The 25278-nt window shown below is 46.4% G+C and overlaps 1 long non-coding RNA gene across 1 annotated transcript in view; it reads right to left on the reverse strand.

Moving 5' to 3' along the window:
- Window positions 1-25067, reverse strand: part of LOC307179935 — a 75611-nt gene extending 50544 nt beyond the window's left edge. The window contains exon 1 of the long non-coding RNA XR_013825617.1: window positions 23432-25067. This is a non-coding gene — a long non-coding RNA (uncharacterized lncRNA). The remainder of the gene's footprint in view (window positions 1-23431) is intronic.
- Between the last annotated feature and the right edge of the window lie 211 nt (window positions 25068-25278).

Genomic DNA, 25278 nt, shown 5'->3' on the forward strand with positions numbered 1-25278 from the left:
CCCTATGTTCATAGCAGCACTATTTACAGTAGCCAAGACATGGAAGCCACCTAAGTGTCCATCAACAGAGGAGTGGATAAAGAAGATGCGGTGCATATATACAATGGGATACTAGTCGGCCATCAAAAAGAACAAAATAATGCCATTTGCAGCAACATGGATGGACCTAGAAATGATCATACTGAGTGAAGTAAGTCAGAGAAAGACAAATATCACATGGTATCACTTACAGGTGGAATCTAAAAAATGATACAAATGAACCTATCTACAAAACAGAAACAGACCCACAGACATAGAAAACAGACTTATGGTTACCAAAGGGGAAAGGGGAGAAAGGATAAATTAGGACTTTGGGATTAACAGATATGAACTATTATATACAGAATAGATAAACAAGGACCTACTGTATATCACAGAGAACTATGTTCAATATCTTATAATAACCTATAAGGAAAAGAATCTGAAAAAGAATACACAGATATATAAAAGATTATATAAAATATATGACTATTATAAAATTTTATATATAAAAATGTATACATAAAATATATAAAAGAATATATATATATAACTGAATCACTTAGTTCTACACAAGAAACTAACACAACACTGTAAATCAACTATACTTCAATAAAAAAGAAAGATTTGCAATCCAAAGGGGAAAACGATAGAGGAAATTTTGACATGTTGAGGTACAGGGAAGTCATCCTGGCTTATACATGATTTAATTTGAACTTTAGGCTAACCAAAACAGCATGTTTGCGGCCTAGTAAACATGCACTGTACGTCTGCTTTAGCCATGAAGGAAAAATACATTTATAACTCAGAATGGAATAACTGTGGTTCAGACATCCAACATGGAGCCAGGTGGCCATTGCTGAGGTGGATTCAGACACATGAAAAGATGCTCAACACTGCTAATCATCAGGGAAATGCAAACCAAAACCACAACGAGGTATCACCTCACACCTGTCAAATGACCATCACCAAAAAGAACACAAATCACAAATGCTAGGGAAGCTGTGGAGAAGAAAGGACGCTCCTACACTGTTGGGGGGAATATAAACCACGGAGAACAGTATGGAGGTTCCTTAAAAAACTAAAAATAGAGCTATCATACGATCCAGCAATCCCACTGCTGGGCATATATCCAGACAAAACTGATTCGAAAAGATACACGCACCCCACTGTTCACAGCAGCACTATTCACAATAGCCAGGACATGGAAACAACCTAAGTGTCCATCGACAGAGGGAAGGATAAATAAGACACAGTGGTGCATGTGTACAATGGAATATGACTCAGCCATAAAAAGGAATGAAATCATGCCATGTGCAGCAACCTGGATGGACCTAGAGATGATCATACTGAGTGAAGTCAGTCAGACAGGGAAGACAAATACCACGTTACCACTTACATGTGGAATCTAAAGTGTGATACAAATGAACTTGCCTATGAAACATAAACAGACTCACAAGAGGATTGGCTGAACGTGGAATCAGTAAACTTTCGACAGGTTGGTGTCGTGACGAAACATGAACCTGAAAACAGATGCCTGCATATATGGCTTTGATTTTTTTCCTTTCATACATTTTCTATACAAAATGCACACCGCAGGACAGAGCTCCATGCCCCCCACCCCTACCAAGTGCCCGATGGTCACAAACTAAAGCAAATCATTTGCATTTTCGTTTACAGACAATGCGTGAATGCCAACGTAAAATGTTTCCCCCGTCCCACCACTTTGCAATTCCACTGACTTGTTGTAAGTTCTGGAAGCTGCAGCGAAGAGGCTGGTCTTTGTTGTAACAGGGCTGCAGATTTCAAGGGATTACTGTAAGCGTTAGGGATGGACTCTTGACAGCTCGATGTGGGAACGGCCCAAAGCGATTTGCACGGCCACATATCCAACAAAGCCCAGAGCTTCTGAGTGAAATCAAAGACAGTGGGATCTCTAGGTCCATCCATGTTGCTGCAGATGGCATGATTTCATTCTTTTTCATGGCTGAGTAATATTCCACTGTATATACGTACCACATCTTCTTTATCCATTCCCCTGTCGAAGGACATTTAGGTGGCTTCCATGTCTTGGCTACTGTGAACATTGCTGCTGTGAACATAGGGGGGCATGCACCTTTTTGGGTTACAGTTTCCAACTGGAATTGTAAAACTCTTTTAAACGTCTTTTGGGAAGAAGAAAGGCAGTTAAAGCAATCACCGTTTCGGAACACTGGAATGTTATCTTTCTGAATTACGGTTTTCTCCAGGTATAGAGTGAAGTAAGTCAGAAAGAGAAAAATGAATGTCATATATTCGTTTAATGCATATATGTGGGATCTAGAAAAACGGTACAAATGAACCTATTTGCAAAGCAGAAATAGACACAGACGTAGAAAACAAACGTATGGACACCAAGGGGGGAGTGGGATGGATTGAGAGATTAGGACGGACATATGAACACTACTGTGTATGAAGCAGAGGTACAGTGAGGGCCTACTGTATTGCACAGGGAGAAGAAAAGAAGGTACAGTATGTTTGCAGGACATATATTAACCTTAAAAATGCATTCCAATATCCACTGGGTGCAGATCAATGCTGTTTGATACCACTTATATGAGGTACCTAAAAGAGTCAAATTCATGAAGTCAGAAAGTACACTGGTAGATGCCGGGGCCGGGGGGTGGGGGAATGTGCAGTTAATGTTTGATGGGGACAGAGTTTGAGTTTGGGAAGCTCAAAAATTCGGGAGGTGAGGATTGTACAATAACGTGAATGTACTTAGTGCCACTGAGCTGTGCAGTTAAATGTGGTTAAAATAGGATGTTTTGGGCTTCCCTGGTGGCGCAGTGGCTGGGAGTCCACCTGCTGATGCAGGGGACACGGATACGTGCCCCGGTCCGGGAAGATCCCACGTGCCGCGGAGCGGCTGGGCCCGTGAGCCATGGCCGCTGAGCCTGCGTGTCCGGAGCCTGTGCTCCGCAACGGGAGAGGCCCGCGTACCGCAAAAAAAAAAAAAGGATGTTTTATATTATGTGATTTTGACAATAAAAAAATATGTTAAATAAAAAAAAAATTTTAAAGTACAGCTGGATCACAGCCCCTTCAAATGTGCTCATGCAACAATTCATTGGATGGAAGGCGCATTTCCCCTGGAGGTCACCCCGCTCCGTTGTAATGAGTGATAAGGACTTTTCCGTGGGTACATTGGTTTTCCTCTGATACATCCACCCCTTCTAATCCTTTCTGCAAAGCCCAAAGCAAATGACCGTTGTCTCCATTCTGCAGACAAGAAAACTGACGTTTGGTGACGTCGAGGGTCTCCAAGAAGGCAGCCCAGCTACAGAGGCAGCAAAGCAAGAACTAGGATTGCAGGCCATGAGATGCCAAGGCCCACGCTCTCTCCACGACTCCGGAACGTTTTATTACTTTCTCCTTCCGTCCAGCGGAGAAATGACACCACACGAGTACCACATGCTGTGAAATGGGTCACCGCGGATAGTACAATAGAACTGCACATTATTAAAAGTGTACGTGGGGGGACAGGATGCAGTGAGAGGTGTGGAGAGCAGAGATGAGTTTTAATTAACATTGCTTTGCAACCAGGACCGATCCTGGCAGCCTTCCTGGCATTGCCTGATGCCCTGGGAATCAGGTTCCTTCGGCGAGATTGCTTTGAACCATCAAGGGAAGCTGCAAACCAGCTGAAAAATGGGATAGAATCCCCTCAGCATCACTTAGGAGTCTGTTCAAAGCTGTCGCTCTCAGGATCCTTTGAAACCAGCACAGGGCAGATGCTGGGAAGCTAAGAACAGTCCTTTTCTAATGCAAACACCCGAAGAATGGCACACTAGGGTTCTACCTGCAGTGTCCCCAAGGCTAGGAAGTGTCCCCATAATTCAACAGCTCTCTTTTCTCCAAATATGACAGGGCAAGGGAGTCGTGGTGAGGAAGGAAATGGAACTGGCAACAAAGGCAAGGTCAGAATCCCACGGTCCGTTCACCGAAGCATCCTTATCCGTGCCCATTCTCAGAAGAGGTCCTGCAGCATTTCCAAACCGGCTCCTCAAACACTACTGTCACAGCCTCTCCCCCCACCAGCATCTCTCACCCACAGAAGTGTTATGTTTATTCTCTGGTCGTAAAACTCAGTCACACAGGGAGAGGCAAGCATCTGTCTGAACCTTCTCAGGGGTCCCACCATGGGGCACCTGATGTCTGTCACCTGCTGCTCAGGTGTTCGGCGGGCACCCAGCCATAGGATGACGTAATGTCCCATGGTCCATCTTCTGTTGGTTTAGCCATCAGGAAAATGAACACGCTCTCAGCACTGGGAAGTGCTTTTATTTACACAACGCCTACCGCAGAATGTCACTGATGGGACAAACCCACGCAATTAGGGAGGGGTCACCCCTGTGACGCTCTCCCTGTGCCCACCCCATCTGTGGCTAAGTGTTCCCAGCTCTGGGCAGCATGGCGACCAGAGAGACACCTGCATCCTCTCCAGCCACAGCACGCCCGCAGCCTCCACCCACCACCAACGTTGATTTTAAGCTGCTTGGGTCCAGGGAACATTCCACGCTTCCGAGACAGGGTCTTCTTTATGCAGCTAGGAGACAGACACTCATGACACTTAAGGGGGGGGTCCAGTTCCCCACGTGATCTAGCATGGCTCCAAACCACCTTTTATAAGGAGCTGTGAACAAGAGTGTCTGCAATTAAGACGGGCTCCCTCTGGGCTTCTCATGTCACCAGATCCTCTTACACAGCTCTGAAACCTCACAGATACGGGGGTCATCGTTTGCACCCTAGTGAACGGCTCTGTCTTGGGGTTGGCATCGGTGACAGCCCAGCAACCTTTCGTTAATGCAGAAATGGACTTTCCACTCCCTGTGGGTCATCGCCTGCTCCACAGTCCCGGCGGGGAGGGAAGGATCCTTCCCCGCCGATGTATGTGGGGTGCTCTCTGCTTTGGGTGGATGAGTGAAGACCACTGGGTCTCTGGGATTTCAGAGTCTTCTCTTGTTTGTCGTCTCCCAGTCATGGTGACGCAAGCAACGGAGTTCATAACAAAGGTAAATGGAGGAAAAATGCCTGTATCCACAGGGAACAACAATATTAGAATTCAGAAGTGGGAGAGAGCACAGGGAACCTTGAGAAAAAGTTCAAATAAAAGGAGAACGTGTTCTTAGAGACACAGTCTTCTGAGCAGGAGAAACTTGTGTGCGCCTCACGCTGGTCACAGTGGCCATCGTCAAAAAGCCTACAAATAGGGCTTCCCTCGTGGCGCAGTGGTTGAGAATCTGCCTGCTAATGCAGGGGACACGGGTTCAAGCCCTGGTCGGGGAGGATTCCACATGCCGCGGAGCAACTAGGCCCGTGAGCCACAACTACTGAGCCTGCGCGTCTGCAGCCTGTGCTGTGCAACGAGGCCGCGACAGTGAGAGGCCCGCGCACCGCGATGAAGAGTGGCCCCCGTGTGCCGCAATTAGAGAAAGCCCGCGCACAGAAACGAAGACCCAACACAGCAAACATATAAATTAATAAACTCCTACCCCCAACATCTTAAAAAAAAAAAGTCTACAAATAACAAATGCTGCAGAACGAGAGAAAATATTGGCAAATGATGCAACCAACAAGGGTTTAATTTCCAAAATATACAAATAGCTCACACAACGCAAGAACAACAACAACAAAAAACAATCAAAAAATGGGCAGAATTTGTTGTAAGGTTGGTTTGGTGGTGCTGAATTCTCTCAGCTTTTGCTTGTCTGTAAAGCTTTTAATTTCTCCATCAAATCTGAATGAGATCCTTGCTGGGTACAGTAATCTTGGCTGTAGGTTTTTCTCCTTCATCACTTTAAATATGTCCTGCCACTCCCTTCTGGCTTGCAGACTTTCTGCTGAGAGATCAGCTGTTAACCTCATCGGGATTCCCCTGTATGTTACTTGTTGCTTTTCCCTTGCTGCTTTTAATATTTTGCCTTTGTATTTAATTTTTGATAGTTTGATTAATGTGTGTCTTGGCCTATTTCTCCTTGGATTTATCCTGTATGGGACTCTCTGTGCTTCCTGGACTTGATTAACTATTTCCTTTCCCATATTAGGTAAGTTTTCCACTATAACCTCTTCAAATATTTTCTCAGTCCCTTTCTTTTTTCTCTTCTTCTTCTGGGACCCCTATAATTCGAATGTTGGTGCGTTTAATATTGTCCCAGAGGTCTCTGAGACTATCCTCAACTCTTTTCATTCTTTTTTCTTTATCCTGCTCTGCAGTAGTTATTTCCACTATTTTATCTTCCAGGTCACTTATCCATTCTTCTGCCTCAGTTATTCTGCTATTGATTCCTTCTAGAGTATTTTTAATTTCATTTAGTGTGTTGTTCATCGTTGCTTTTTTCCTCTTTAGTTCTCCTAGGTCCTTGTTAAACGTTTCTTGTATTTTCTCCATTCTATTTCCAAGATTTTGTATTATCTCTACTATCATTACTCTGAATTGCTTTTCAGGTAGACTGCCTATTTCCTCTACATTTGTTTGGTCTGGTGGGTTTTTACCATACTCCTTCATCTGCTGTGTGTTTCTCTGTCTTCTCATCTTGCTTAACTTACTGTGTTTGGGGTCTCCTTTTCACAGGCTGCAGGTTCGTAGTTCCCGTTGTTCTTGGTGTCTGTCCCCAGTGGCTAAAGTTGGTTCAGTGGGTTGTATAGGCTTCCTGGTGGAGGGAACTAGTGCCTGTGTTCTGGTGAATGAGGCTGTATCTTGTCTTTCTGCTGGGCAGGACTACATCCAGTGGTGTGTTTTGGGGTGTCTGTGACCTTATGGCATCTAAAAGAAAATGGTTCTGAAGAACCTAGGGGCAGGACAAGGATAAAAACGCAGACGCAGAGAATAGACTTGAGGACACGGGGAGGGGGAAGGGTAAGCTGGGACAAAGTGAGAGAGTGGCATGGACATATATACACTCCCAAATGTAAAACAGATAGCTAGTGGGAAGCAGCTGCATGGCACAGGGAGATCAGCTCAGTGCTTTGTGACCACCTAGAGGGGTGGGAGGGAGGGAGACGCAAGAGGGAGGAGATATGGGGATACATGTATATGTATAGCTGATTCACCTTGTTATATAGCAGCAACTAACACACCATTGTAAAGCAATTATACTCCAATAAAAATGTTAAAAAAAAAATGGGCAGAAGACCTTAATAGACATATAGGTCCAGAGAAGACATCCAGATGGCCAACAGGCACAGGAAAAGAGGCTCAACATTGCTAATTATTAGAAAAATGCACATCAAAACTCCAAGGAGGTATCAACCTCACACTGGTCAGAATGGGCATCATTAAAAAGTCTACAAACAATAGGTGCTGGAGAGGGTATGGAGAAAAGGAAGCCCTCCTACCCTGTTGGTGGGAATGTAAGTTGGTGCAGCCACTATGAAGAACAGTATGGAGGTTCTCCTAAAAGCTAAAAATAGAGCTACCATGTGATCCAGCAATCCCACTCCTGGGCATGTGTCAGGAAAAGACAAAAACTCTAATTCGAAAAGATGCATACACCTGATATTGACAGGAGTACCATTTATAACAGCCAGGACATGGAAGTCACCTAAACGTCCATCGACAGAGGAATGGATAAAGAAGATGTGGCACATATATACAGTGGAGTATTACTCAGCCATAAAAAAGAATGAAATAATGCCATCTGCAGCAACATGGGTGGACCTAGAGATAATCATACTGAGTGAAGTAAGCCAGAGAAAGACAAATAGCATATGATACCACTTATATGTAGAATCTAAAATATGACACAAATGAACATATCTACAAAGCAGAAACAGACTCACGGACATAGAGAACAGACTTGTGGTTGCCAAGGGGCAGGGGGGTGGGGGAGGGATGGAGTGGAAGGTTGGGATTAGCAGATGCAAACTAGTATATATAGGATGAATACACAACAAGATCCTCCTGTATAGCACAAGGAACTCTACTCAATATTCTGTGATAAACCAAAATAGGAAAGAATATGAAAAAATATATATATATAACGTATAACTGAATCACTTTGCTGTACTCCTGAAACTAACACAACCTTGTAAATCAACTGTACTTCAATAAAAATTTTTTTTTTTTTTAAGATTTATGGGTGGATCCCTGGCTGAACACACTCTCTACACTCAGCTAACCGCAGGCAGATGTGGCCAAATTTTCCACAGCACACCTGGTGGAATTACACCTCCAAGAATCCCCCTTGGAATCTAAGGTTCCCAAAAGCCGCCTTAGGACACTCAGCGCTTTCTTCATTTTTTTACATTAATTTTTATTGTTGTATAGTTGATTTACAAGGTTGTGTTTGTTTTCTTCATTTTTATATTCGTTTCTGTTTATCAGTTCAAAATCCAGCAGGGCCAAGCTGTACCTGGTTATCCAGAATTGCGTTTAGCCGTCTTCCCGGAATCTACTTATACCTTTCAAAGTGGATGCTGTGTCCACCTTGAACTATCCTCGTCAGCATCAACAGTCTCACCCAGACTCCCAACACATCCTCCGCGGCTGAATTCTATGTTACTTGGCTACTACCACTCCGTGGAAGGTGTGTTCCTTACCGCAAATCCTTCCAACCCCCAATGTTCTGTGAAGTCTCCTCAGTGCACGTTACGTTGTTCATCGCAACAGCTACGGCCAGAACCACCATTCCCATAACCACTTTGAATGCTCAAAGTCAAGCTCTCAGAGGCTCACAAATGTCTTTTCAGAGATTCACACGGAGGAGAGCAACCCTCGTGGAAATATGCTCACAAGTATTTCTACTTTGCCAACGGGCCTCCAGGCCAAGACGGGAAACTCTGGAATACAAAGTGAATGTCCCGTAGGGTCGTTTTTTGCCCAGGATGCCTGGTTCCCACAGAAACAAGTCTAGTCCACCCCACTTGCGGCATGGGAGACCCCAGTTCCAACGTGTGCGATTTGACCAGCTATCACAGCATCAGGGCCCCCTTCCTGGAGTTTTAGACTTTCACTGTGACAAGTGTAGAGATATGCGTATTTATATCATGCTGGCAGCCAACCGGCCTCTTCTGTTTCACTTTCCCCACTTTTTCTGGAAGCCACTTGCATGTGGAAGGTCCTCCCAGGAAGTCCCTAGAGGCTTCCAGGCGGCCCGAAAGCAGTGATGGTTTACAAGCCAAGGGCATTGAAAGCAATGAGCTTCCGAACCTCCCCGCAGGGTTTGGGAGGCTACTGGGACTCGCACACCTTCTTGTTTCTCTCCCAGCTGCTTCAGAAACATTTCTTAATAACCACAATAAAAAACAGAACTACCATATGATCCAGCAATCCCACTCCTGGGCACACAGCCGGAGAAAACCGTAATTCCAAAAGACACATGCACTCCCATGTTCATAGCAGCACTATTTACAATAGCCAGGACATGGAAGCAACCTAAGTGTCCACCAGCAGAGGAATGGATAAAGATGTGGTGCATACATACAGTGAAATACTACTCAGCCACAGAAAGGAACAAAACTGTGCCATTTGCAGAGATGTGGCTGGACCTACAGACTGTCATAAAGAGTGAAGTCAGAAAGAGAAAAGCAAATATCGGATATTAATGCATATATGTGGAATCCAGAAAAATGGTAGAGAGGAACCTATTTGCAAAGCAGAAATAGAAACACAGACGTAGAGAACAAACGTATGAACACCGAGGGGGGAAAGGGGAATGGGATGAATTGGGAGACTGGGATTGACATATACACACTACTATGTATAAAATAGATAACTAACGAGAACCTGCTGTACAGCACAGGGAACTCTACTCACTGCTCTGCGGTGACCTAAATGGGAAGGAAATCCAAAAAGGAGTGGACATATGGATACGTATGACTGATTCACTTTGCTGTACAGCAGAAACACAACATTGTAAAGCAACTCTACTCCAGTAAAAAATTACAATATGTATATATATAAATAAAAAGAAAATTTAAAAACGAAATTAATAAAGGAAGCCCACTGAGGGAAAAAAACCTGAGTTTTTTAAATGGGCAAAGAACATGAACAGATATTTCTGCAAAGAAGATATGCCAATGGCCAACAAGCACATGAAAAGATGCTCAACATCACTAATGGTTAGAAAAACGCAAATCGAAAGCACAGTGAGACACCACCTCACACCCACTAGGATGGCTATAAACGGAAACAAAAGCAGAAAATAACAAGTGTGGGTGAGGCTGTGAAGAAAAGGAACCCTCCTACGCTGTTGGTGGGAATGTAAACTGATACAGCCACTCTAGAGCACAGTATGGAGGGTCCTTAAAAAGCTAAAAACAGAGCTACCGTACAACCGAGCAATTCCACTTTCGGTATTTATCCAAAGGAACGGAAAGCTGGGTCTCGAACAGATACTTGCACACCCGGGTTCATAGAAGCCTTATTCACAAAGGTGGAAACAACCCAACCGCCCATCCATGGATGGATGGATGAAGTGTGGTCCATCCACACAACGGAATGGTATTCAGTCATAAAAAGGCAGGAAACGCCGACACCGGCTACAGCATGGAACCGGCTACGGCATGGACGAAGCTTGAGGCCGTCGTGCTCAGTGAAAGAGGCCACACGCAAAAAGACACATAGTGTGTGACTCCATTTACAGGAAATGCCCAGAACACGCAAATCCCCGGCCAGAGAGAAAACTGGGTGCCGGGGCCAGGGGGGGGGAAAAGGGGACTTAGTGTTTCATGGGGACAGAGTTTCAGTTTTGCACAAGGAAAGGAGTTCCGGAGAGGATCGTGGTGATGTCTGCACGACAGTGTGAATGGACTTAACGTCACTAAACGCTTAAAAACGGTTAAAAGGGTGCATGTCATGCTTTGCCTGTTTCACTACAATAGAATGGTTTTTATTAAAAAGTTTCCAACACACATCCTAGGCCTTCCTTTGCTCCAATAAAACTGAAAGTTGGCATGATTTCTTCAACGTCGAGTAAAAAAGAAGGGGGAAAAAATGAAGGAGGGATGACACACACTAGAAAGAAAGACGACGGAAGAACACTGATGTGTGCGTGGGCAACCCGCCCCCCGCCCCGAGGTTCTCCTCCTGGGGGCAGGGATCACGTCTTACTAAAAGCGCTATTTGCCTTGTATTCCATGGCTTTCGCTCTGTGGGTACCCTGGGAAGTTTCTGAGCAACAGGACAGACCCGAGTTAAGATTTAATGAGCCATTTATATGCGTGTCTCTTTCCAACGGTTGCTGTAACGACAGCGCACCCTCAAGGCTCAAATGATGCATATTTATTATCTCACAGGTCTGGGGGGTCAGAAGCCCCACAGAGCTAAGACCCCGGTGTCAGCGGGGCTGCTGCCTTCTCGAGGCGCCAAGGGAGAACCTGTCTCTTGCATTTTCCGGCTTCTACAGACCACCCACATTGCTTGGCTCCGTGGTCCCCTCCCCCATCCTCGAGTCCCGCAGAGGGTGGTCCTTCCTCCCTCACATCACATCACTCCGCCCCTCGTTCTCCCTCCCTCGCCCGCTTTGAAGGACGCTGTGCTTACACTGAGCGCATCCGGATAATCCAGGATCATCTCCATCTTAAGGTCAGCTCATGACCAACCTTACCTCTACCTGCTACCGTAATTCCCTTTTGCCACGTAAGGGAACACGCCCACCTGCTCTGGGGATGAGGAATTAGGGATTGGACATCTTCGGGGGTCATTTTTCTGCTGGCCACACACGGTCAAAAAGGGACGTAGTGGGGACCCAGACCCGTATCCTCCGACAGAATTCACGTCGCAGTTAATTTTCCACCAAAGTTTTCTATAAACGGTCGTGATTCCCTCCTTCCTCCCGGTGGGCACGTCAAAGAATTGAACAAGGCTTGACAGACAGCTGGGCTTTTTGTTTTTCTAAAATAAATAAAATAAAACCTAGAGTCTTGTCACAAAATCAAAGATGATAAAGCACAATTTCTCTTCTAAAACATAGATTCAGACAAACTCACGCCACTAAAAATAAACGGTGTGTGTGGGGGAAATAAAGCCTAGATAATTGCTCTTCTCCGGGATACTTTCTCCTGGAATCCACAGCCCTGGCGCCCACCTCGGGCTGTGATGCCGGGAGCAGAGCCCTTGACGTGGTTTTGTGGTCTCCTCACAGACAAGGAGCTAAGGTGCTTCCCAGGGAACTGAGTCACGCCTACTTCTACCAGGGTTTCCTGCAAGACACGCTCTTTTATTTTGTTTGGGTTTTTGGTTTGGTTTTTTAATGTTTATTCATTTATTTATTTTTGGCCACACCGCGCGTCTTGTGGGATCTTAGTTCCCCAACCAAGGAGTGAACCTGGGCCCTCAGCAGTGAAAGCAGCGAGTTCTAACCACTGGACCGCCGGGGAGTTCCCTGCTTGGTTTTAAATATGGAAATTTTGGGTTTTCGGTATTTAGTTTCAGTGGTTTAGGGATAATTTAAGAGGTTATATGCTAGGGCTTCCCTGGTGGCGCAGTGGTTGAGAGTCCGCCTGCGAATGCAGGGGGCACGGGTTCGTGCCCCGGTCCGGGAGGATCCCACGTGCCGTGGAGCAGCTGGGTCCGTGAGCCATGGCCGCTGGGCCTGCGCGTCCGGAGCCTGTGCTCCACAACGGGAGAGGCCCGCGTACGGGGGGGGGGGGAGGTTATATGCTATATGACGATGTTATGTTATATATTCTATGCTGTTGTGTATGTTATGCTGTGCCAGTCATGTATATAATGGCAATTGTGTGCTATGACGTGCACTGTGTCGTGTTACATGTCAATTACATGTTATGGTATGTACTGCGTGTTATGTCAGCTATAATGTCCTATGTCTCAATAATGGCAACTATGATACGACATATACTTTGTACGTCATGCCGTATGTTATTTACATGTTATGACATGTTATGTCCGTTATCATGTCATGTTATATCTCATAATGGCAATTATAAGGTATGTTATAGGTCAAGCACAACGTCATGGTAGCAATGGCATATTATGAGATATAACATGACATAACATTTGCTATAAGTCAATTAAGTCTATGTCCCATTAAAACAATCATTTCTGGGACGAAGTGAGAGAGTGGCATGGACATATACACACTACCAAATGTAAAATAGGTAGCTAGTGGGAAGCAGCCGCATAGCACAGGGAGATCAGCTCGGTGCTTTGTGACCACCTGGAGGGGTGGGATAGGAAGGGTGGGAGGGAGACGCAAGAGGGAGGAGATGTGGGGATATATGTATACGTATAGCTGATTCACTTTGTTATACAGCAGAAACTAACACCATTGTAAAGCAATTATCCTCCAAGAAAGATGTTATAAAAAAAGATCATTTGATACATGCATATTCTGAAATAATTACTGTGATAACACTTAACATCTCCAACCCTTCATATAATTACCATTTCGTTTTCTTGGTGAGAACACTTAAAAATTGCTAAAGAGAGTAGATCTTAATTATGTAATACAGCACTGTTAACTAGAGCCCGATTCAAAAGGATGCAGTGCACAAAACAGCAGTTTTTAATTCAAAGCCATGACATAAGGAAGGACTACAGCCGCGCTCTCTGGACTGAGCAGTGTCACTTGTGGGAATGAACAATTCCGTGCTGTGCTCGGGCGATGCCCGTGTGAGGAAGTAAAGCATTTATGTGCAAGGGGGGTGTTTTACTTGCTAAAATCATTTTACTTTGCATTAATGAATGCCACTTTCTTGATACAGATACTTGCCCGTATTTTGAACATGGTGAGGCAAAATGATGCTCGTTATCTGGAAAAAAGGAAGGAAGGGAGGGAGGTGGGAGGGAGGGAGGAGTAAAATAACAAAGAACAGATATTCCAAGCATCAGCTGTTCATGGCGGGGTACCTGGTAAGGTGGAGTGTTCAAATATTTTAGCGAAAGAAGGTGCCTTAAGATGTTTCCATCTTGCAGATATTTGACTAATTGCTATAACTGAAGAAACACTGACGGAAACGACAAAATACTACGTTTCATTTATCAGATCGCCAAAGGTCTAACCATCTGGTGATGTGCGGGTCTGGGGGAGATGTGGGAAAAGGGGCCATCTTAGTACCTCTTCACGACAGTGCCCATGGGTGCCACGGGCACCGCAAAGGCAAGTCGGCAGCCACTAGTGAAACAACTCATGCATATTTGAGACGATACCACAGAGACGCTCATCTCAAGGCCGAGATGAAATGCCCATGCTTATTGGTATAAGAGAAGGAAAGATGATACGAATTAACAATAAGATTGGTACCATATGAAATCAGCAAAAAGCCGCGACACCACCTGTTGGTCAGGACGTGAATGAATTCGACCTGCATATACTTCCGGCGGGGGTGTAAACTTAGACCAAATCCTGAGAATCACACGTGCAAAGCTTACATTCACACACCCTGGCAACGAGTTCCGTTTCAGGTCTGCACCCCAGAAGCAGGCTCGCACACACATTCCAAGACACAACTATCCACGTCCAACATGACTTGCGCTGGAAAAACCCAGAACCAAGCCAGAACTCTGGCATCCACTGCCCGTATCATGTCCAGCGATAACTGCAGTGTATTTAACATGAAACACACACGCGCAGACAATTTCTGCAAAGACAACCCAAAACCTGTGAACAAATGTCTTTCACGGGTGGGGTAGTGGGCTCACAGGTGTGTCCTGGGACCCACTTTTAGTTTTCATATTAGTAGCCTTGGGCTCTGAGTTGTTTTTTTTTTTTTACTCCAATGTATTAATAGTTTTAAAAGAATAAACAGCAATTTAACTTACAAGCCTCTTAATTACCGCTGACAAAGACGTTCTGTAAATATTAACACGCCAAACAAGAAAGCCGAAGAGATGTAATGCAGTTCATTTTTGTAAGCTAATCAACTGACCTTTAAAGTCAGTTGAAACAACTATCACATAGATTTAAATTTGCTCGACACACAAACCTACATGCACACACACACACACACACACTTTTCCTGAATGCAAATAATCTCAATAGCCAATCCCCAAACGTGGACTATTGTCTGAGGGATGGACAATTGCACGACCACACATGAAACCTCTCATACGCCCTGCAGTTCCCGGTTCCTGATATCTGGTATATCGCCCGTCCTAATGCAGTCCATTGATCCCGTCTTCAGCTGCCCCACTTTCTCTAAGGAGGGGACCCCGCCAACACACTTGTCATAGATCCTTCAGGAGAACAGACACGACAGAAAACCTGTCTCGTGTCCTACGCTGGCAGATTTTGGCCAAACCCATCAGGTAGTAGGAGCGATTGCTGCATCTCTGCTACAGGTGATGACGGTCCCGCCCCTGAGCGCAGAGACTGCGGTAGAGGGGGTTTCCCGACGGTCACGTGGCTCTGCTGCTTGTCTCTCAGCACAGAGCTGGCATCGCTGGGCACCTGACCGGGGCTGCTTCGGGTCCCAGCGCCACCCGTGGGCCAAGGGCGCTGCCCCTCTTTGTGTCCTGCTGTCTTTCCCTTTTTGCTCTTTCAGTGTGCTTCCTTCTCCCCTTTGATGTTCTTAACTCCCCAGCAGCTCTCAGCTGGGCAGCTCTAGAGCAGAAGCGGCAAAGGGACGGCCAGCTCACGCGTGACCCAACAAATCCCCTCGTCTTTCTGGGCTCACGTGCAGGAAGGGAGGCCCCTGTTCCAGCCAATGACACATACAGGAACATGACGGATGCCCCTCTAGACCTTGGAAGTGTCCACACGTGCCCCTTCCTACACTTTTCCCACTTTGCCTGCCTTGCCCCACCCCTTGGCAACTTTGCTGTCATGAGACTGGAATCTATTTGTCGCAGCTACTCGACTCTGATTGACACGCATTCCTACCCCTTACAGAAAACATTTTTCAATGAAATACTAAAACACTCCAAAAGGGATTCCGGGATTCAGGAAGACAACGCCACACACCCCTAGGTCATCCATCCGGGGTCGAACCAGGAACAGGACATGAAGGCTCAGTAAGGCACTGACACAGGCTCGAAGCCGGCCTGCCCTCCTGCTCCTGAAGGCCCATCGCTTCCCCTGATGCCGAGACCACCTCCCGGGGCGCAGATGCCAGCCCACCAGCTGACGGGGTGCGTTTCTCTGCGGTTCTCAGCTGCTCCCGTGGCTGTGCCCCCTGGGGGCTGCACTTACCTTTCTCCCCCGCATTTGCCATCTGGCCTCTGGAGAGGAAGTAATACTGTCTGAACAAGAAGGGTGGACGACCCAAGACGCTATTGCCAGGTGAGTCCTCAAAGCCTTCCATGAAAAAATACAGCCATTGGACAAACTGCTGTTAATATAAAATAAACAAGGTCCTACTGTAGAGCACAGGGAACTATATGTAATACCCTGTGATAAACCATCATGGAAGAGAAAATGAAAAAGATATTTTTAACGGAATCCCTTTGCTGTACACCTGAAACACATTTGTAAGTCAACGACACTTCAGTAAAACAAAGTACAGCCGTCGGAACACCGTGTTCTTCCTCCATCTCCAAATATTTACTTTAATTTGGTGTTTTTCTTCTGTTCGGTAGCTTTCTCAAGGAGAACCAAATGTTGAAAACGAATGGGCCAAGAGACACGGACCAGAAGGTCTTCATTCCATGTTAATTTTCCCCAGGGCTGTTTCCATCACTGAGCAAAACGTACTTGGACACGATGCAGTCGGAGTTTAGTCATACCCCATTATTTTGTTTGAAAACGCATCAGTGGCCATGTGGGAAGTAAACAGAGCTGCCTTTCCCTAGTTGTCACTGTTTAAAATAATTCTGCATAATGTGAATCACTTTATTTCAGCAACACCAACAGCCCTAGCACCAGGTGCAGTGTTGGAAAACATCAAACAAATGGAATAGAAATGTCATCTCTATTATTTTATGCCCACATATCGAAAGACGATTAGCCTCTAGTCTCCACCTCAAAAACTGATTCTTCATCAGTAACATGACAGGTTTGGAAGAAACTCACTAGATGCTCGATGTTTGTGGTAAAAACCACATCACATGTATATACGGTGGGTGGGAATGGAAAGTGCTGCAGCCACTGTGGAGAACAGAATGGAGATGCGTCAGAAAATAAACTACAAAAGACAGTTGCCATATGGTCCAGCAATCCCACTCCTGGGCATGTATCTGGGAGAAAATTCTAATTAGAAAAGATACATGCACCCCAAAGTTCATAGCAGCACTATTTACAATAGCCAGGACATGGAAGCAACCTAAGTGTCCATCGACAGATGAACGGATAAAGAAGATGTGGTGCATATATACAATGGGATATGACTCAGCCATAAAAAAAAGAATGAAATAATGCCATTTGCAGCAACACGAATGGACCTAGAGGTGATCAGACTAGGTGAAGTCAGAAAGACAGGTATCATGACATGACTTCTATGTGGAATCTAAAAAAATACAAATTAGCGAAAATAACAAAGCAGAAGCAGACTCACAGATACAGAGAACAAACTAGTGGTTCCCAGTGGGGAGAGGGAGCGGGGAGGGGCAGGATAGGCGGGGCTTTAAGAGATACAAACTTACGTATAAAATAAGCTACTAGGATATACTGTACAGCACAGGGAGTACAGCTAATGTTTTGTAATAACTATAACTGGAGTATAACATTTAACAATTGTGAGTCACTCTATTGTATAATACCGTATGCCAAATATACTTCAATAAAAAAATTATAAAAAGATGAAAAATGACAATGAAATCGACCACTAACCACACACATATATTACTTGATATACACCTATATAAACCACCACTTGTATATATACTTATTTATAGATAATTATTTGCACATGTAGTCTGTACACATATTACGTGTGCACAATTTTCAAAATAGCATTTCCTACTATATCAAGAAGCTGGATGCGGGCTTCCCTGGTGGCGCAGTGGTAAAGAATCTGCCTGCCAATGCGGGGCACACGGGTTCGAGCTCTGGTCCGGAAAGATCCCACATGCTGCGGAGCAAACCTGTGTGCCACAACTACTGAGCCTGCATGCCACAACTACTGAAACCCACGCACCTAGAGCCCGTGCTCTGCAACAAGAGAAGCCACCACAATGAGAAGCCCGCGCACCACAATGAAGAGTAGCCCCCGCTCGCTGCAACTAGAGAAAGCAGGCACGCAGCAACGAAGATCAAACGCAGCCAAACATAATTTAAAAAAAAAAAAAGATGGATAGAAACAGGGAAATGGAGCTTTATGACATATATTACATTTTTCCAAGAGGAACATATTCAGAAATGACTGCCATACATAAAAGAATACTAAGAAGGATAAAAACCATAAACAATCCACCGATGATTAGTTTTGAATCATTAGATGTACGGATTTCACAAGAAAGGATAACCCTAATAAAGGATGTAATGAGGTGAATTTGGCTTTGCCGGTCCGGAAGCACGGACTCATCTGATTCTCCTCCGTGATACTCCTCTTTCCCCATAATCTATGCATAACCCATGAATGACCAGATCAGGGGAAGACAGAAGCATAGACCCATGAAAAGCAAACCAACTCAGATGAACAGACTGGCCTGTAATAGAAACGCCCAATTCGTAGGAAAAACTAAGGTTGCAGGAGTCATTTCATTGGGATTCTGGTAACACCTTTGATGCCGACTATAAAATTGAGGTGCGTGATAAATTCAGGTTCACTGGGGAAAGCACATGAGGACCAGTGCACCCCCAATGGAGAAGGGGACATAGTCACAGTGAAAAGAGGGGCCTACATACATACGCAGGGGTGTGGTTGTATCTAGTTGTGTTAAATTGTCCCTTTATGTGCTATAGGCTGAACTGTCCCCTCCAAATTCACGTGAAGTCCTAGCCCCCAGGACCTCAGAATGTGACACTATTTGGAGATAAGGTCTTCAAAGAGCGGATGACTGTAAACTGAGGTCATTAGGCTGGGTCCTGATCCCATGGGACAGGTTTCCTTATAAAAAGAGGAGATTAGGACACAGACTAGCAGAGAGGGACGACCCTGTGAGGACTCAGGGAGGAGAGGCCGCCTACAAGCCCAGGAGAGAGGCCTCAGGAGGAACCAGTCCTGCTGACGCTTGGATCTCACATTCCATTCTCCAGGACTGGGAGAGACACATGCCTGATGTTTAAAAGCGCCCCCAGTCTGGGGCATTTTATGGCAGCCCGAGCAAACAGATACATCATGATTTTACAAACGCTTTTAAAAATTATAGCAATCAGCACACCTGCAGGTCCCATACAGCAATTTGTGGAATACACCAGCAAACTTCATTTTAGGGTCAATCAAAAACAAAGTGCGATTTAAGTGTGAAAATTGAGTTATAGGATAAAGTTTTAAAGCACCGTGAAGACACGATAGAATACATTTGCACAAGTACATGCCCTGCGAGCAATCCCATGCTAAGGTCACATTTTTGTGATCTGTATTTGACTCAAAAAGCATTCGTATCTTTTGGCCCCAAAATGTCAATACGAATGCTAACAGTTTGCAACATCACTAACCGAACACCACACGGCAAACTCAGTGGGAAAGGACGACGCAAAACCAGCCGTGACCTATAACCAGGAGGTGAGAATAAGCACCGTGGCATCCACAAGCGGCTGTATACAGTCACCGCACTGACATCCAGAACCGACTGTATACAATACCCATGACGCCCCTTCCTGAAATTGGGGGAACTGCAGTTGAGATGGGCTGGGAGCTGGGACCCTTTGCTGCAGGGCTTGCACCTGGACACACCTCTCCTCCAGCAACAAAATACAAAGAAACTAGAAGGGACTAAAAATAACCGCACACAGCTGTGGGAAATTACAAACAATGAGATACAAAAAGACCAAACCCCAACTGCCATTTCTGAGGTGTTTCGAGCAAAAGCAGGTCCTGCGCGTGATTCCTGCGCGCTGCACCACCGAGGGGTGGGCAGACCCCCTAAGCCATCCCTCCATCCCAACCCACCCAACTACTCCCACCCTCAGCGCACTAGGAACCAGCTCAGGGAATGAGCAAAGCACCTGTTACTTGTTTTCACTCCCTCCCGCTGCAGGACAAGTCCCAAGACAGCCTCCCATGAACTCATCTGCCTTCGAATCCATTTCTATTGATTAGAGAGAACAAGGACCCAGGCAGGGAACACAATGACCTGCTTCCCTGAGGGCACAGCTGAAGGTCAGGACCGTTGCCAGCTACCTCTGCAGCCGAGTTATCATAAAATAAAGAATCACCATCTTTCCTGAAGACTCTCGGAAGATGCTCATTTGGCTTGTGTACTGTATGTTACTAACACATGATGCGTAAACAACCGTTTACTCCTAAGCGGAAGCCACCCATGCCTGGACAGTTGGCATTATATTTACTTGCACGAAACAAACTTATGCACACAATTTCCGATGATGCATGAGACTTCGGAGTCCCTGTCATGAGCCCATGATGGCAGAATGAAATCATCTTTTTTAAAACCTATTTTTTTTTCTTTTTTTTTTGGCCGTGGCTTGCAGGATCTTAGTTCCCCAACTAGGGATCAAACCCCTGCCCCCTGCAGTGGAACCGTGGAGTCCTAACCACTGGTCCGCCGGGGAAGTCCCGCCTTAAACCTATTTCTTGAACAAGGCGCTCTCCAGGTGGAGAGCTGAGAACTGATCTTTGGCCAAGAGAAACCCACAACCCTTTTATACCCAGGGAAGAATAAAGAGTATCCTTACCATGCACATGCAGACCTCTAAGGAATGTTTCCTATCGACCTCAGCCAGCATCCTTGCTAACTCTGATGAACGCTGCAGGCCCAGAAACGGAGTGGCCTGGTGTCTGCAGAGGGAGCCCAACCCTGAAGAACGGCTTGTTACGTGGGGTCTACAAGCCCCGCCTGGTGGTTTTTGATGATTTTTTTCCTTCCTAGTTCCTTCTGATCAGCTATCTCTCTTATAAAACAAAACATAAGTGTGTTCCACTGTAACAAACCCTTCTGTGTCATATTTTAGCTCCCTCAGCCTATGTCACATTAACTGTGTAACTTATTCCCGTCTTGATTTTAAAATCTCGTTAAATACAACTATGGCTTTTGTCCTCGTGCCAGGCTAAAAAGGAGTGATGTTCTCGTTAATAACTGGGCAAACGGGGAGGATTCTGCTGGCCACTCTGGGGAACATTGTAATGGTGATTAACGCTTCTTCTGTAGCAGGGAAATGTTGAACTCATGAGGCGTTTTTAAGCCAAATGCCATCTCGTCTCTGCTGACAAAGCGAACTGGACACAGGAGTGGCATTTACCTGGACGGAAATGAGGGGCAGCTAATCCACGCCTCCATGTTTCCACCCATGAAACACAAGAACAGAACTCAGGGAAATCGAAGACGCAGCCATGGAAGGAGGAAGACCCTGATGTGAGGCAGGGGATACAACTGCAAGAGGAAACAAAGCAAGGATGAAACGGATGGACCCCAGGGGACAGATTAAAAAAAATAAAAGATGGGAGATGGTGGGAGCTGACAAAAAGGAACAGAGACCAGTCTCTACGAAGAAGAAACGGTAAAAAAAATTAAACTGTACTGGGAAAAAAAAGTCCCCTTTTTCTTCATGGGATAAAAGATACCTTCTCTCTGGGAGCACTGCCTGGGGAAGCAGCTAATGTTTCCTGAGTATGAGAACATGAATATACAACTTATGGACGTTATGACAGACCGGGGGATGGACCCCTCCCCCCACGTCCCCTGCCTCTTGATTCTAAAAAAAGCTTTACCCTCCTAGGCCTTGCGGGATCTCCAGAGAGCAAGTTTAATCAGAGAAGTGAGAAAATATACAAACAAAGGAACACAGTCACGCAAGACAATAATAGTTTAGCCATTAAACAGAGTCAAGGGCTTTCACTTCCTCCCTAAGGGCTACAGATCAGATTCTGAGCCACGTCCTTTGCGTTGCTTTGCAGAGACCGAAAGCCCCACCAGGTGGGAGAAGTTACCTGCGTGCCGCCCACCAGCACGGAGACCCCAGGTGGCTGCAATCAGAAGGTTGACGACGCGGACGCCAGGTCCCCCACCAACCAAGCCGAAGAAGGTCCACGAGCTGACCTCGCACCCGAAACCCTCTCCCTCGCTCTGGTTTAAAAGCCTTTCCCTGAAGGCCCTCGGGGAGTTCGCGTCTTCAGCGCGAGCCGCCCTTCTCTAGACTTGGACGCACGTGGGGCGTCTTGCAGACAAACGCTGCTCTTCCCTTCACCACAACCCGGGATCAGGAGCTGGGCTTCGCTGAGCAAGGGACTCGGGTTTGCTTTGGTAACAATTATCTGCAAGCGCCGCCCTCGACGCGGCTAGCGAACAGGCTTGGGTAGCTGGGCATCCTCTGAATTTCCCCGTGTACCCCAGGGGGGCACAGACCCTGCCCTCAGGGGACTTACACAGGAGAAGCACGTGGACATAAAACATGAAACGCGGTAGAGTCTTCTCCGGGTTAAATGCATCTGCAGAGAAGGTCTGGGGCGACCAGATTTGGGCTCGGAGAAACTGAGTCATGGAGAATCGTCTATTAGTTACTTGCTGGGTAACACAGCCGGTGGGCTGAGGCTCTGATGGGGAATTGGAAGCATGGAAGAGAAGGGCAGTGCCTTGCTTCAAAGCCAGATTTTCACCAGATACTCAACCAGAATGGCTTTTCGGCGGGGGGAAGGGGCAGGAAGGGCAGATGGGACCAGTCGTTTGGGAAAAGTTTAACACACGCAGCCAAAGGCCCCATATAAGATTATGACACAGGCACCAGGGAAATGTCAAGTCCAGCGCCTCTGCTGGGATTATACACTCACTGTCTTGGGAAAGTTTCAGGTCTTAATCACTTACCTTTAGGTTTTAAAAGCTACAGGGTTTTCTAATTGAACTATAGTTGCTGTATAGTCTATTAGCTTCAGGTGAACTTGATTCAGTATTTTTACAGAGTTCCAAAAATAGCACAAATGGCCAAGTGAGCTAAAAACATCACCATTTCCCCTCAAACTGATACATCGAAAGGCATACGATTCCAGTAATTAGAAAAATGCATCTTCATTTCCAGATAGTATTTAGCCTGGATTCCCCACCTTGCTCTGACAATGGTCCAACTCATTAAGAATTCAGCCCATTTCTCTCCCACGGCTGTCTGACCAAGTGCATGGGTAACCACAGCCTGGGCTGGATGGAAAAGATGGGACACAAAACAAAGATAGGCAGGTGGGTGCAGGAGGCTTTGGGGTGTCATATTCCATCCAGCTCCACCAGATTCAAGTTTGGCAACAGTTTGGGGAGACTGCTGTTGGAGTCTTAATTGTTCTTTCTTTTCCCCCAAATGACCCTATTTAAACTAGGGAGAGTGTACGCCCCCCTTCCCTCCGTGAGGCTGAACGGGATTGAACGTGCCTCCGTAGAAAGCACGTGGAAATCCAGCCCAGGCTGCACACCGAAAGGCACCCGCACTCTTACCTTTGCATCCCACTGACGGTACAGGATCCTACTCAACAGCGTCACGAAAAACGGCACCAGCGTCTTGTCATCCCTCCTGCACACACGTCTCAGACCTCTCACCCGGCCGGTGGGGCTGGTGGTGGGCACACTGACCGAGATGCAGTATCCTTAAGTGACTCAGCATGTGATGAGCGCCCCAAGACTTGTCACCGAGCAAAGGCTCACCGCCCGACGTGCACAGAAGCCAATGCAATGGCACAAGCTTTCCCAGAAGACGAAGAGCTTCACCGTCAGCTCAACCACCAGCAGCGGCCCGGGCTCGCAAATGCGTCTCCAGGATTCAGCGTCCGGAGTGAACTTTAAGGGGTCAGGGAGTTTCAAGCTTGGAAGCTGATTGGCTAGTCTCCAATCAGGCCATATGAGCTACTCCTGCAGATGGAAGCCAGATTTTCCTTATTGAAGGAGTTCTCGCTTCGTAAAGGGCTCCAGTGGTAACATTTCTAGTCCTTAAGTTGTGTAGACTGAAGATTCTTGGCTCCGAGATCACCCTAGTAACATGGGTTCCCGTCCTGAGCATGTGCAGTGCTGTCTCTGTAAAATAACTCGGGGATTGATGGATCAACGACCTATTAAATGAGGCGAAACCAGGAGAAGCTGGTGCTGTTTCAGCTTGATTAATCAACAACCTATTTAAGGAGGCAAAGCCAGTTTAAGCTGGTCCGTGATTTCCGTGCCGTTGGAAACTGATTCCTGAAACCGCGTCTGATGTGTCACGGGACACGCAAAGAAAGTCATCTTAGTTTTTTGGGTTTTTTTTTTTTTTTTTTTGCCGTACGCGGGCCTCTCACTGCTGTGGTCTCTCCCATTGCACAGCACAGGCTCCAGACGCGCAGGCTCAGCGGCCATGGCTCACGGGCCCAGCCGCTCCGCGGTATATGGGATCTTCCCGGACCGGGGCACGAACCCGTATCCCCTGCATCGGCAGGTGGACTCCCAACCACTGCGCCACCGGGGAAACCCTCATCTTACTTTTTTCAACATTGTGCTTGAATATCGGGCATAGTGCACGTGCAAACGGTTCTTGAATTCCTTCCTTCTTCCAGAAATGAGACCCAGGCTCTCGTTAACCCAGAGAGGTGATGACGAAATTGCAAACAATCTCAGTGTTTTCCCTGAGCGCCCCTGTGGGGCCAGCGATAGAATCATTGGAGGAACTTCTTAAAAATACTGTCGACCTGATATCTACCCAGGTCACTCTCAGAGGACGGGGCCCAGGAATGTGTGTTTTTATGGGGTGTCTGAACTGGATGCACAGCCAGGTTGAGGAAGCACTTGTTGATTAGGGAGGGCAGAAGATCTGGGTATAAAAGCCCACCCCCTTATTCATCATCACAGGAGCCCCAGAGTTCCCACGGCAGATAAAGTGGGATATTAACAGGGCCTCTCTCTCAACAGCTGCAGAGAACTGAGTGAGAAGACAGACCTGAAAGCCCCTGATACGCTGCATCCCGCTAACCAACCAGAGCCTGCTCTGTAGATGGAAGGTCGTCGGAGGATGATGGAGGGTAAGCATTTCAGCCCAGTGAGTCTAACAGCCAACATCAAATACCATACACGGTGTGTCTGGGACAGCAACGCAGCGGATTCCCCCCGAGAACACAGAGAAATGGCGAGCACTCACTGGATGTCGTTCACGTAACATTACCGCCCTGAACACCGACGCGGCCAAGCCATGCAGTTTGATGAGCCACTGAGTGCGTACACCTGTATTGGTCTCCCCGGGGTCGCCATCACACGACCACACACCAGATGGCTGAAACCAACAGAAAAGTATCTTCTCTCAGTTCTGGAGACCAGACGTCTCA

The sequence above is a fragment of the Stenella coeruleoalba genome, assembly GCF_951394435.1.
Source record: "Stenella coeruleoalba genome assembly, chromosome: X".
In the NCBI taxonomy this organism is placed as follows: Eukaryota; Metazoa; Chordata; class Mammalia; order Artiodactyla; family Delphinidae; genus Stenella; species Stenella coeruleoalba.